Source organism: Tamandua tetradactyla, chromosome 24, assembly GCF_023851605.1.
Source record: "Tamandua tetradactyla isolate mTamTet1 chromosome 24, mTamTet1.pri, whole genome shotgun sequence".
In the NCBI taxonomy this organism is placed as follows: domain Eukaryota; kingdom Metazoa; phylum Chordata; class Mammalia; order Pilosa; family Myrmecophagidae; genus Tamandua; species Tamandua tetradactyla.
Genome location: NC_135350.1, coordinates 44,211,238 through 44,226,137, shown reverse-complemented (window position 1 = coordinate 44,226,137; position 14,900 = coordinate 44,211,238).

Sequence of the window (14,900 nt, the reverse complement as noted above, 5' to 3'; positions counted from 1 at the left end):
GATAGATGATAAAGATTGAGATGGTGTAATCTAGGAATGCCTAGAGTGTATAATTATAGTGACTAAATGAAATGTCACTATAAAAAACATTTAAAAAATGTTTTTGCATGAGGAAGAACAAAAGAATGTCATTATTGCAGTGTGCTGAAAACAGATGGTACTTAATATTTAAAAATTTCAACTAATGTGTGAGACTAAAGCAAAAAATGTTTATTTGGGACAAATCTATACTTTGACTAATGCATCTCCTAATATAACTTATGTAGATAGTTGATTGAACACCTTAGGTACATGGAACTTAGTATAGGACATGAGATTTTGTTGGTTTGTCCAGGTGATGCCCTGATGAATCCCAGAGTGATTTGATCAGTGAGTGGAAAAGTATTTGCAAAGTGAGAATGGGGGAAAACTCAACTTCCCCAAGTTGAATTCTTGATATTCTCACAAGCAGTGTGGACAACCAAAGCTATAGGCTGAGCCCCCAGTCTTGGGGTTTGTTCATATGAAACTTAACCCCACAGGGGATAGGTCAATCCTACTTAAAATTAAGCCTAAGAGTCACCCCCAAGAGAACCTCTTTTGTTGCTCAGATGTGGCCTCTCTCTCCAGCCAACACAGCAAGCAGACTCACCACCCTCCCCCTGTCTACATGGGACATGACTCCCAGGGGTGTGGATCTTCCTGGCAGCATGGGACAGAAATCCCAGAATCAGCTGAGATTCAGCATCAAGGGATTGAGAAAAACTCTAGAATGAGCTGAGACCCAGCATCAAGGGATTGAGAAAACCTTCTCGACCAAAAGAGGGAAGAGTGAAATGAGACAAAGTGTCAATGGCTGAGAGATTCCAAACAGAGTTGAGAGGTTATCCTGGAGGTTATTCCTACGCATTAAGTAGATATCACCTTGTTGTTCAAGATGTAGTGGAGAGGCTGGAGGGAACTGCCTGAAAATATAGAGCTGTGTTTCAGTAGTCATGTTTCTTGAAGATGATTGTATAATGATATAGCTTTCACAATGTGACTGTGTGATTGTGAAAACCTTGTGTCTGATGTTCCTTTTATCTACTTTGTCAACAGATGAGAGGAACATATGGAATAAAAATAAATAATAGGGGGAAAAATGTTAAAATAGATTTAGTTTGAAATGCTAGTGATCAATGAAAGGGATTAGCTAGGGGTATGGCATGTAAAATTTTTTTTTCTGTTTGTTATATTTTTCTGTTGTCTTTTTATTTCTTTTTCTGAATTGATGCTAATGTTCTGGGAAATGATCATGATGATGAATATGCAACTATGTGATGATATTGTGAATTGCTGAGTGTATCTGTTGGGAATGTTTGTGTTTCTTGTAATTTTTTTTTAATTAATAAAAAATTAAAAAAAAACCAACAATCATGATTACAATAGAGCTAGCACTTATTGATACTACCTGTGTATCAGGTTAAGCAATTAATATAAATGGACCCATTTAGTTGTTAAAACAGCCAATGTGGAAGACAACGTTATTATTCCTATTTTACAGATGAGCAAAATGAAGCAAAGGGAGATTAAACATATCAAGGTCACACAGGTAGTAAGTGGCAGTAGAGATGGGCTTGCATATCATTGGTGGAAACCGTTTCATGTCCAGAACCCCAGTTGCAAGGCAGTCTGGGAAATGTGGTTTTGGTTTTCCTACTTCTGCACTAGCAGAGAGAGGAGTTGGGATGGTGGCTGCATGGCTGTTTATGAAGGGCAGCTAAAATTTCAAGGCATATCACAGTGAATAACAGTGAACAGTCATTCAATAACTCTAATCTACTTTTCATCTGTTACTCTCAGATTAGCTCACTACAAAGCCCAGAAACCTACAGTCTCCATATGGGCCCCTGGCCAAGATAAGTCCTGAAATGCAGAGGGGCCAGCCTCTCCAGAACACCCCCCATATCCCATATTATCGATGGTCCTTCCAACATGAAAAAGTTAGAATGGGCATAGCCCAAATACCCCTATGGAGTGGGAGAAAGATAAAGGAGAAGGTGGAATTATAACAGTGAACATAGGATTTAACAAACGAGTATGACTGCTGGATCATTATATTGATACTTCTTTTAGTCTCCAGTATTTTGGAGCAGCTAGAATGAAAAACCTGAAGTTGTGGAAGTGTAACCCTTACCAAACTCAGATACCTGTTCTACAACTAACTGTTGCACTGTGCTTTGAAATCTGCTTTTTGTTTATAAATTATTTTTCACAATAAAAAAGAAATAAAACCTATCAGCAATATAGACAAGATTGTATCTGACACATCCCTATTTGAATAAATCTCAGATTAGTTTGCTTCCTGCATCTATTTCATAAATACAAAATTAAAAACAACTTTCAATTTGTTGTTTCAGATGTACTCAGTTTTGGCAAAATATCAAGTATTTTTCTTTAAAAACGAATAATCCCGGGTTCTCAGGCCACATGCCAATACTGTAAACCTTCACTAACCATCTGTTCCAATAGCCAGAGTCAGAGTCTGTCATCTGCAACCAAGAACTCCCTCATGCTTGGGAGTGAATTTGGCATTAAGCAGAGAGGGGTTGCTCTCAGTCCTGGTACTAGCTTTGTGGCCTTGAACAAGATACTTAAGCACTGTGAGTCCTGATTTTTCTCATTTTGTAGACTATGAATAATAATATATAGCTTACAGTCTTGTTGTTAGAAATAAATGATAAACGTAAAATGTCCTCAATAATATCTGCATTTTGTAGACACTTAATAAAGGAGAGTTATTTTTTCACAAAATGTTTTCTCAAGTATAATCTCATATGACCTTCACAACAAGGCAGGGCAGATATCCCTACATGCAGGCTTGGAAAGTGAGATACAGAGAGGCAAGGTGACACCCTTGTGCTCACACAAGGAGGGAATAAATCTGGGATTTCAATTCAGGTACTCTGATTCAGGTTCTCCCTTGAGCCCCACTAAGTGCTTGTAGATGAATGTGAATGCTCCATAGTTGGGTGTTCATGAAAACCTTGGGGATGGGTACTTTGGGTGCAGGAACTTGGAACCTATGACCAGCAAGATGAGAAGTGTTGTGAAGTCACCACAGGGTTTTGAGTAGGGAAGTGAAACATCTACTTTACATATGTACAATATGAGTCAGGAACCAAACAGGGGACAGAAACCACCCAGTAGTTTGAACAAGGAAGAGGATGAGAGTGAGGTCTGTCTAGTGACTATGCCTGGAAAAGAGGAGCAAAGAGAGTAGGGAGTAGAGGACAGAGGAGAGAACCAGTGCCTTCATAGCACCTGAGAATAAACAAGAACATAAAATTGATCGACCAAAATAAGCATTTCAAAGAGGTCAAAGAGAATGAAGACTGTGATGAGACCTTTCGATATGGCTACAGAGAAGTCACCAGTATTCAAAGACTCCACTTTGTTCCCCAATCTGCTTCTGTATCATCAAATTGGCAAATATTTTAAAGCCTTTGTTTTGTTCATAAAAGTAGACATAAATAAATAGCATAAAGTTAATGATACCTTTAATTAAATATACTGTATTATGGTTTTCATTAAAAAACATTAATCCTATAAGTGGTAGCATTCCCAGAAATGGAAGAATATAATAATAATAATTTCTAAAATTACCCCATAAAGATGAAAGCAGTTTCTGATTTTTCTATTGATCACTGGGAAAAAATGAATGGCTTTTCTGGTATAGGCCAGGGCACAATTAAAATACTAAAATTAAAAAAAAATCCAGCCATACAAGTAATGTAAAGCTATTTCATTAATATTACAGGAGCAGAAAGTATGCAATACTGATAAGTGGTTCAATATAAGTGAGAATAAATTCCATGGCTGGTAGGTTCACTCAGCAGTAAAGTCATAAGTTGAGGTGGGACACATCAGATTTGCAATCAACTTTGGAGATCAATCAACACAGACAAGAGAACATGAAAAAACATTATGTGGTACTTTGCACAGATTTCTCTATGTCCTCTGGGAATAATAACAACAACTCTTTATGACAATGAAAAAAAACAATACCTGGAAAATATAATATTCCTACTTTCTTTTGAGAATTTCTTGGTGAATGTCACAAACAATCAAAAAGAATGGAGAAAGAGGAAAAAAGCAATGGAAGGTTTAGTGTTTGAAAGTGATCTTACTGTGTGTCCCAGTTATCCAATTTATTGCTGCTCTGTTCCAAACCCACTCTTGGTTACGTGCTCTGGAATAACGGGATGGACCCTGTAAGTATTTGTCCTTCGCAGTGGGCACTGTATAAGGCTTTGTCAACACAAAGCACTGGATGGCCACTGCAAGAGAAAAAGTGCTGATTCTTCCACTTCATTTCTTGCCAGGACACACGGGCGGGGTGGTCCAGTGGCACTATGTCCCAGCCCTGTACCCAGAGCATACTGTTCCTGGCGAGCTCACAGCCCCAGCACTTCTCTGTGTCCCTCCTGGCAGATGTCATGCCTGCCCAGCCCCGCGGATGCACGTCCACCCATCAGCCTGCGCCCACTTATTCGGGTGTGGTGCTTCCCTCTTGCTAAGCAAAAGTGAACGAACTCTGGCCCAGACCATCCAGCGGTCTGCAGCCACACCTTCTCCTATTCCTTGGTTACTCTCTCTCAGTCCTTGGATGTTCTTTAGAGTTCTCCTTGTATCTTTACACTTACTATCTGCTAATAATTCTTATATTAAACGTTCCCTGTCCAAACTACTGGACTCAGCAGTAAAGTCCACTGGGTGGTTTCTGTCTCCCGTTTGGTTCCTGACTCGTATAGTACACATGGAAGCGTAGTCGTCTCACTTCCCTACTCAAAACCCTGTGGTGGCTTCACAACACTTCTAGGACACAGATTAAAACTCTAAAGGTCCCAAATGATCACACTTCTCTTACCTCTAGCTTCACTTCCCCCCAGTCTCCTCATTCTCCACTGCACTTGCCTGTTTTCAGTTCCCACAACAGAGCGCCTTCTTACCTCAATTTCATACATGATTTTTGGGGGGAGCGGGAGTAGGTCTGGATTGCAATTCTCCCCATGCTTCCTGATTAAATTTTTTTCAGTGAGTCCCAATACTCTTTAGAGAAAGTTCTGAATATTTTATTTTAGCATGAATGGTGCTTGTCAGGCCTCTAGCACCACATATAATATATAGTAATAAATGAAGGAAGGAAGGAAGGATGCAGGAAGGGGAGGAGAAAGGTGAGAAGTAGGGAAGGAGGGAGGAAGAAAGGAATTTTTCTTTTTAATCTCACTGTCCCTAGATATAGTCTATTTATAGCCAAGTGGCTATTTCATTTCTCCATGCCATCTAAAAGGCTTGTTCTTCCTTTCTTCCTCTAACTAATGCCTACTAATTCATACTTCAAAACTGGCATCCTCGAGGAACACTTCTACACCCTGGAGATTTAGACTAGAAGTCACGAGCTCAAATGCCTACAGGAACAAGGAAGGAAGGCAGTGAAAATGAGTGAAGCAGACCAGATATGGTAACTATGGCAAAATGAAGAACGCATTTCCCACCTACAGGGGGCAGCTACCATTATCTTTGGTTAATTGTGTAGTTGCCAGAGCATCTGATTTTTCACAAGAAGTCAGGCACAATATTTCTTAATTTTTAAATGCTGTAAATTGGCATTTGAGGGTGTCCAGAGGAGCAACTCTTCTCCCTATTAGAGGTGTGAAACAATCAAGAAACAAGAGAAAAGAGTTAGCTTATGGAGACCCAACATCCGAACATAACTGACAAAGCTTATGTTGGAGAATGCAGAAATGGGCTTCCTAGTTCTGAACCCCAGGGTTGGACCCATTTGCCCACCCAGGCACAAGAAGCACTGGACCAAAGCAGGCTGTGGTAGGTTGCTGGTTGGTGCCTGGGGCCCATATCCTCATCACCAGCAGGTGTACCCACCCCTCAGCTGCTGTGAAGCTGGGCTTGTTACATTGCAGTTGCCTGTGCATTTATAGGAGAATTGCCCTTGGCCAAACAGAAGCTGCTTTATCCTTACCTGGAGGCACTGCCATCCTCTCACCCACTAGGGGCAGACACCGGCAATGACTGAGGCTTGGATAGGGTACAAAAGACTGGTCCCCCAAATAAAAGTACAGGAGGAAAGTAACAAAGGGTCTTTGGCTAGGCTGAAGATAACTAAAATGCCTTCAATTTTAGGGTAGATGAATGCATTCTGAAAAGATATCTTAGTACAATTTTTGTTAGTTTTATTTGATTTTTTATTAAAGATTCATTTCCCAATCTCAAAAAAAAAAAAAAAAGATTGGGCTCTTTGCCTGATGAGAAACTAACTTTGTGCTGCAATTTGTGCTCCACTGCCTTCCATGGGACTAGGTAAATCTTGCCTTCAACTGAGACCACATTTTTACTTTATTTTCTTGTCCTATTCTGTTTCCCTTACTGTTTCTCCTGAGCACATGCTCCTAATAAAGCCTTTGAACTTCCTCAAAAAGTTAAACACAGAACAATCATATAACTCTGTAATCCCACTTCTAGGTACATACTCCAAAGCACTGAAAGTGGGAACTTGAACAGATATTTGCAATAGTCAAAAGGTAGAAGCAACCCACATGTCCATCAGTAGTAGAAGGGATAAACAAAATGTTGTATATACATATGTTCTAGCTTGCCAAAGCTGCCAGAATGCAACACACCAGAGATGGATTAGCTTTTAATAAAAGGGGATTTATTTAGTTAAAAATGTATAGTTCTTAAAACAAAACAAAACAAAAAAAAACTGTATAGTTCTTCAGAGGAAAGGCAACCAACTTCTACCTGAGGTTCTCTCTTACACGGGAAGGCACAGGGTAATCTCTGCTGGCTTCCTCTCTAGGCTTCTGGATTCCAACAGCTTTCCCTGGGGTGATTCCTTTCTGCATCTCCAAAGGCCTGGATTGAGCTGTGAGTGCTGAGATGAGGTATGCTGAGCTGCTTGGGCTGTGCTGTGTGGAACTCTCTCATTTAAGCATCCAGCCAATTAAAACAAACATCGTTCATTGCAGCAGGCACTCCCCCTCATCAACCGCAGATGCAATCAGTGATAGATGAGCTTCACATGCCAATGGTTCATGTCCACAGAAACAGAACTAGACACCTTCACCTGGCCAAGTTGACACCTGAACTTAACTACCACAAAATACAATGGAATATTATTTAGCCGTAAAAAGCAATGAAGTTCTGATACATACTACAACATGGATGAACCTTGAAGACATCATATTAAATGAAATAAGCCAGACACAAAGGGATACATTTTGTATGATTCCACTTATATGAAATATCTAGAAAGGCAGATTCATAGAGACAAAAAATAGAGTACAGTTTACCTGGGGCTGAGGGTGGGGCTGAGGAGTTACTGCTTGATGGTTACAGAATTACAAATAAAACAGTTTAGTAATGGATGGTGTAAAGGTAGCACAACATTATAAATGTAAATGTCACTGAATGCTACATTTAAAAGTTGTTAAAATGGCAAAGTTTATGTTACATATATATATATAAATATACACATAAGTGTGTGTTGATATATATAAATATATATTCATAAAACCACATTAAAAAATGTACTTGGGCAAGAGTTTTCATCTCAGTGTCTTCTTCTAGAAAGCCCAGCCAAAGACCTGACATGGACAGCCTGCCCTGTCCATACACAGTATGGACAAGAGGAACAGAATAGAGGCTCTCTGAGGCCAGGATCATTGCAAGAAAGAGAATGAGAGCAGACAGAGCTATGCTCTGAAGCCTGTTCCTTACCTTTAGACTCAACAATCAGATTTACTGCTCTGCTGGGGAAGATTCTATAGAGAGGCAGAGGGAGGCCAGGAGGATTATATTATGTTTATCTTTATGTGTATTATCCATCCACATAAAGAGCAGACAAGAAGTGTAGAAGAAGCATCACCCTACAACATGATCAACTTATTTAGAAAAGTTAAACCCTGTATAGGTCAAATGAGGTGTGTCTGCAGGCCAGATCCTAGCAGGCGCGCTGGCCTCTGGGGATCCTCCTCTGTACCCCAGATCCTGCCCCGGGAGCCCTTCTCCACCTGACACACCCTCATCTCCTGCACAGTAATCACCAATCTGTTTTGACTTCCACTCGATTGTAATAGTTGGAGGCCAGGAGCAAGTTCTTGTTTGTTCTTTTTAATGTCAATTTTATTGACATATATATTCACATACCATATAATCATGCAAATTGTACAGTGGTTCACAGTATCATCATACAGCTGTGCTTCATCTTTACAATCGATTTTTGAACATTTTTATTACTCCAAAAAAATAAAAATAAGAATAAAAGTAAAAAAGAATACCCTAAACATCCCATAAACCCCCTCCCCCCTTAATTTGTTCTTTGTCTTTTTTTTTCTTACTCTTCTGTCCATACACTAGATAAAGGGGGTGTCGGTCACAAGGTTTTCACAATCAATGGTCACACCTTAAAAGCTCTATAGTTATTCAGTCATCTTCAAGAATCAAGGCCATTGGATTGCAGTTCAGCACTTTCAGGTATTTTCCCTCTAGCTGCTCCATTATTTCTTACTTGGTTTTGCATTTGAAGCGGCTGGTATAGATATACCACATAATATTCACTTACTAAATGGCTGTTGAATAACAGTAGACTGGTTCTAGACCCTCAAATACAATGTACACGCAGATTAAAGAGCCCATTGCTTAACCACTCTCTGAGCCTCTAGTTTGTTATTTGTCAAATGGGCTTCATAAAACCCAACTTCATCACATTGTTGTGTGACATGATTCAAAAGGTGTTAGCGTCTGTCCCTTTTGTTCCTTTTTCCTCTTTGGAAGCTTTTGAAAAGAGCTTTTTGCGTGTGTGGCAGGGTGGCTTGGTTATGTACAAATACAAACATCCTAGGTATTATCTTAATGAGGATGGATGATTTTGCTAAAAAAAATGTTTGATGGTTATTGCTTTCATCAGCTTCTAGCAACCGCTGAACGATGTCTGAATCACAGATGTCCACAGAGGCCCTCTCAGGACTAACAAACAAGCAGCGCATTTCATGACATTGCTAAAATATATATGTCAACCAAGGAAGGATATGTAGCAAAGTGTTAGTATGAGTTTCTGGACAGTGAAGTTTTAAAATCTTCTATTTTGTGCTTTTCTTTATTTTCTAAGCTTTAAGCAATGCGTATTACTTTTATAATAAGAGAGCTCTTACCTTTACAAGAAACATTATTTAAAAAACAAAATTGAACATAGAAGAGGTACACATTTAAAATTTGACATCCCATACTTGTCCACTCTGTCCTTCTCTGTCTTCCCTTACCTGTCATGGTCAGGTTCATGTGTCAACTTGGCCAAGTGGTGGTACCTGTTTGTCTGGTTGGGCAAGTGCTGGTCTGTCTGTTGCGATGAGGACAATTCTTAGAATTAAATCATGATCGTATCAGCTGCATCCACAACTGATTCCATTTGTAATCAGCCAAGGGGAGTGTCTACTGCAATGAGTGATGCTTAATCTAGTCACTGGAATCCTTTTAAGGAGCATTCAGAAGAGAAAGACTCTTTTTCCTGCTTTGGCTGCCAAGCATCTCCTGTGGAGTTCGTACAGACCCTCCATCAGAATTGTCAGCTTCACAGCCTGCTCTGTGGATTTTGGACTCTGTGTTCCCACAGTTACATGAGACACTTTTATAAATTTTATATTTGCGAGTGTTTCCTGTTGATTCTTTTTCTCTAGAGAACCCTAACTAATACACTACCCTTCATGGTGATTGTGGTACCTGACCTTAAAGAGGGAGGCTAAAGGTATGTCTGTTCCCTCCAAAAACCACTATTGATACAATGGCAGTAGCAACACAGTGTAGAGAGGTTGGTTTGCTTCCCTCTCTACTACCTATATGTTAAAAAAAATGCCTTTATTGATCTTAAACATCTATCAGATCAATCATATAATGGGTTATTTTTTATATATGTATACATACAATGTTTCAAATTGAAAGCAACATCTCATAATGCATTCAAGACAATTAAATGCTGTTGTCTAAAACAGACTAGAAAATTTATACTAGCAAAAATTAAACCATTGATTGTACACCTTGGATGATTATGTGGTGTGTGACTTTATATAGCTCAATAAAATTGCTTTAAAAATGAAATGCACATATATTTCAAATGTAAAATTAAGAAAAACAAAAAATTAAGTAATTAAAAAGTTATCAGTGTTATTTGAGAAAAAGTCATCAGTGTTATCAACGACAATATCCTCTAGATCATTCCTGTGTGTGTATGTGTTTAATCTTCAATCTAGATTTGACATTGCTTTTAAAGTATTTACTTCCTATTCAGCACTCTGTATTCTTTAGGTGGTTACACAGGTAGCAAAAGGTGAGGTTGCTCCCCCAGGATTTTGCAGTTTACACAGGGGTACAACATTTGCATCTCAAACCTGAAATCAGAGCTCCTTTTCTTTTTCTGTTTTTTCAATTGCACAGTTTAGCGTTGCTTCTAATCAGAGCTCAACTACAGGGATTATTTTTATAAAGCATAACTCCTTCTAATGAAAGAAGGGAGAATTAAGAAAAGAAATTAGTAGAATAATTTTTTGGAAAGAAATATGAAACAGTGAAACTTCCTTTTGAAACAAAGGTGTTTTAAGATTATATACAATTTATTTGAAAGTAATACTAATATTTATTATAATTTTAAGGGCACGTTATACGATCATTTAGACAACAGAGAACTTAATTTTGAAACAAATCGAGATGAAATTAGAAAACAAGAATAAATTGGTGTCAAATAGTCCATTAGAAAACCATGAAGAAATGTGTGTGTCTACATCTCAGACAGCTTTTGCACCTTACACACCAGTAAATTGGTATATTGTGGGGTCACTTGTCCTCACTTAATTTGTGTCAGATAATGCAGCAACAAAAAAATTCAGCACATATAAGGCATATAATTTTCCTTTTTTGGCAAAACAGGAGAAACATACTCACTTTACTGATTACCTACATTAGGATTCACAACCTCAGCGCTATTCACATTTTGGGGGGCAGATAACTCTTCGTTGTTGAGGAATGTCCTGGGTATTGTAAGATATTTAGTAGCTTCCCTGATCTCACAACATGCTATATGCTAATAGCACCACCTCCCAACTTGTGACAACCAAAAATGTCTATAGACAGCCAAATGTTCCTAAGAGGACAAAATCACCTTCCACTGATAACCACTGGCGCAGACAAATTATCCAAATACTCAAGACCAAACTAGCTGAGCCTAGACCTGCGGCTGAGATCTCACCCAATAAACCTGCTCATACCACATGGGCTGAGTCTGCCCGATATGTGTTACAGCAATGTTTGGTAATGCATGGACTGGACACTTAGAGTTCTCTTGGTGGAAGACATCTCTGTCTGTACCAGCCCAACAGGCAGCCTTCCTTTTTTGGGAACAACATCTTGATTTTCTCTCTCAGTCCGTGTGGTTGAGAGGAAAGGGAGCATGTCCCAAACCACTGTAGCTCCAGGGGTTGGCTTGTACCCAAGGTTTTGTTAATCACCAGAATCCATTTTCTAACCACCAGGAAAAGTATAAACGAGGAGTTTCTTTTTTGGATGCTTTGGATCTGTGAGGATGTGAGCCAGCCGGCAGCCGTTTTGTGACCATGATGGGAGATCATGATTGAGAATGGAAGCAATTCAGGAGAAAGCAGAATTAAAAGGAAAGAAGACAGTCTCCTGGGGACAAAAGTTGACCCTGGATCCAATCATGCCTGAAGCCATTGCTTCTGAAGTGTTTGCTACGAGAACAAATAGATTTCTTTTTCTTCTCTTTCTCCTTCTCCTTCTTCTTTTTCCCCTGAGCTGGTTTGTGAATTTGGTTTCTTGCACTAGCAACCAAAAGAGGTTTTCTAGTTGGTTCATTCATTTTTTGGTGTATATGGCAGATACAGAACTCTTAAGAAAACACCCGAGCACAGTGAAAACAATGTTGATAATAAAGCTCTTCAAAGCCATCGTTGGGAACTTGGTATGCGTCCTGACAGGCACACAGTGCTCATGGACCGCCCCCCCCATGACTCCCTTTCTTCCAGGTGAATCAGTGAGGGTGGAATGGATGCACAACCTCTTTAAAATCCTCCTCTAAATTCCCTCAGCACCGAGTCTCCACCTCTACTCTTAAGTTTCTCTCCTTAGCACTTTTTTCACAGTTATTTATGCAGATGCCTTATCTCTGCTGCTGGACTACATGCTTCTTTATGCAAAGTCACCTTGATGTCCTTTGCAGCACATAGTAGACCTCAATAGAAAGTACAGGTTGCCCAAAGCAACTTCTAACAGGTACTAAATACTGTGATATGGTTTCCACGGTAAGATTAGATGAGGATTTTCAGCCGTATTCAGATTTCAGAAACTGGACCTGTTTATTCATCTCTCTTGACTCCAGTTTTCCTTTTTCTATATTATTTCTTGTCCATATTTATGGAATCATGCCATGCCCAAATAGCTCAATTTTCCCTTTCTTTGCAGCTACTCATTGTTTCTTGAGTTCCCATTGAACTCAAAACATTAAGAGGTTTCAAAGAAACAAATTTTCCCCTGTTCCTGAAAAGAATTGTAAAAGTAGCATATTAGACAAGGTACAATTATGGGAGTTTATTTGAGTGGTTTATGGTTCATGAATCGGGCAGCATCCAAACATCACATGCCAAGGGAGCGGGGAGGAGGTACTTACATAGGGTGTTCCATTGTTCCAATTTCTCAGAAAATTGCAGATCTATTATTTGTCTTCTGGAAAATCCTTTCTTGGAAAGAGGTTCCTCCCAGCAATGCTCAATGCAGGTGGTCACTTACTTTACTTCTCAGAGTTTAAGGACGACAGGCGCTGGGACGGCCCTGGTGGTGGTGAGGAGTTGCAGGCTGTGGCTGTGCAACCAGAGAGGACGGAGTTTGGAAAACAGAGCCCATCCCAGGTAATTCACTTCAAGGAATATGATGTAGGGAACCAATTACAAAATGATGACAGAGGTGAAAAGTCTAATGGGGGACAGGAAGGTGATCCAGGCACTTAGCAATGGCAAAAACAAGGAAGATGGTGGTGTTAAGGCTAGGAACAGGCCCAGCGTCATCTGTGAATGGGACCTAAACCCGTTGGAGGCTGCCAGCAGGAGCTGGGACCTCACAGGGTCTGTCTGGCAAAAGCTGGAACCTTGAAGAAGACACAGCGAGAGGTGCTGCCCAGTTTCTTTCCAGTGCCTCCCACTAGTCAAACCTAACTGAGGGCCAGTTGGACAAGGAAGCCTGGGAAACCTAAGTGTCCAGATGTCAACCCCCACAGTTCAGAGCAGAAAGGAGCAGTGAATGGTTATCAGAGCAAGCAGGCAAATGACCAGCCTGCCTCTTTTCTGTGGTAAACTTTACCATTTACCTTTTCTAAAGTATTCCATATGAAGGAAGCAGTGCCTTGACCTCATATACCAGGCCCAATTGTATGCTTCTGGAACTCCTTAAATTGATAACTTGATGATACTGGCTAAATAGCAAGAAGAGCTTTTCACTTGAGTGACTTCCACCATGCTCTTAACAGTCATTAATTTATGTTGGTTTGTAAATAACACAAAACCGAGGTGCTTAAGTATAACACCCTTAATAACTCTTTGGACTTCTTCAATCACAGTGTAGATGTGATAAGCTTTCCCAGAGATATGAAGTGGAACTCATTCACTTCCAAGCAACTTGAATTGCCAGTGGCACAATTTCCCAGCAATTCTAGCAGAGACCAGCCAAACCACCTGGTAACTACAGGTGGGATCCAAGACTCTTATACAGAACTAATTGAAGTTCACTATGGAAGAGTAGAGATCTGGTACGGGTTTCTTTGGCTTTAGGCTGCTTAGTGGCTTGCATCAGACATAGGAATCCAGTTAACCATTATTTATAAATAGAAGCATGAACCATTATGAATCTGTAATGTGCCACTTACATATTTGGAATAAACAATGAAAAAGACACTTTCTCATTGGCAAACAGGCAAGAATGAAGTTTTGATAGCATATGCTAGAATTTCCTCATTTTTCAAGAAAAAGGTCACCTCATAAGTGACCACCTGGAGTCTATACTGCTCACAGTACAGAAGGCCTGACAGGGAAGACACAGCAACTCCCAACCTTGTTTTCTAACATGTAGTACTATTAACAAAGTATCAAACCATTCTTGTGTTTTTTCTACGTATGGACTCATGTCCTTTTGTGTCCCTCTCAAGGACTCTCAGCTTCTCCTAGAAGAACACATGTTTCTCCAGTCCAACATCTTGGAAAAAAATGAGTCTTTTTGACAGCAAGGCCATTAACAATGGTAGGTGCTGGCATAAATCTAGGAAGCCAGGGCACAGGGGGAGGCAGTGACCCTGTTACTGACAGCTGTTAGAGTCTCGTTTCTTTGCCTTTTAGTTTCCCCAGCAGAGTGGCACAGGCACTGCCATCATTAACATTTAATTTTGTGTTAGTGTGTGTTCACAGGCTGGGGCAACTAATGTGCAGGCTGTTGCCTATAAAAGTTCAACTCCCCTTGAGGTCATTCTGAACTGCACCTGCTCAGACCCAAGTGATGAGTGGAGGAGACCTTTCAAGGTTATTCACGTTTCTAACGGCTTCCTCTTGCTGCAGGAGTCCTGAAAGATTACTTCAGAGCCCTGCCAGGAGCGAGAATAATTTATGCAAAATCCTCTTCTTACTCCCTTGTGATCATGCATGAGAAAAATAACAAAGAACTGAAACCAAGATGCCATTTAAACCAAGATCCAGGTTTTAAAATATAAATGGAAGAAACCAAACGTGAATCAGTGGTGGCAGTTTTTAAAGTGTAGCATCTTGAACAAATATTGGAAGGTTAGATACATTTCATGTTTGTTCTGGGGTGTGGGGATT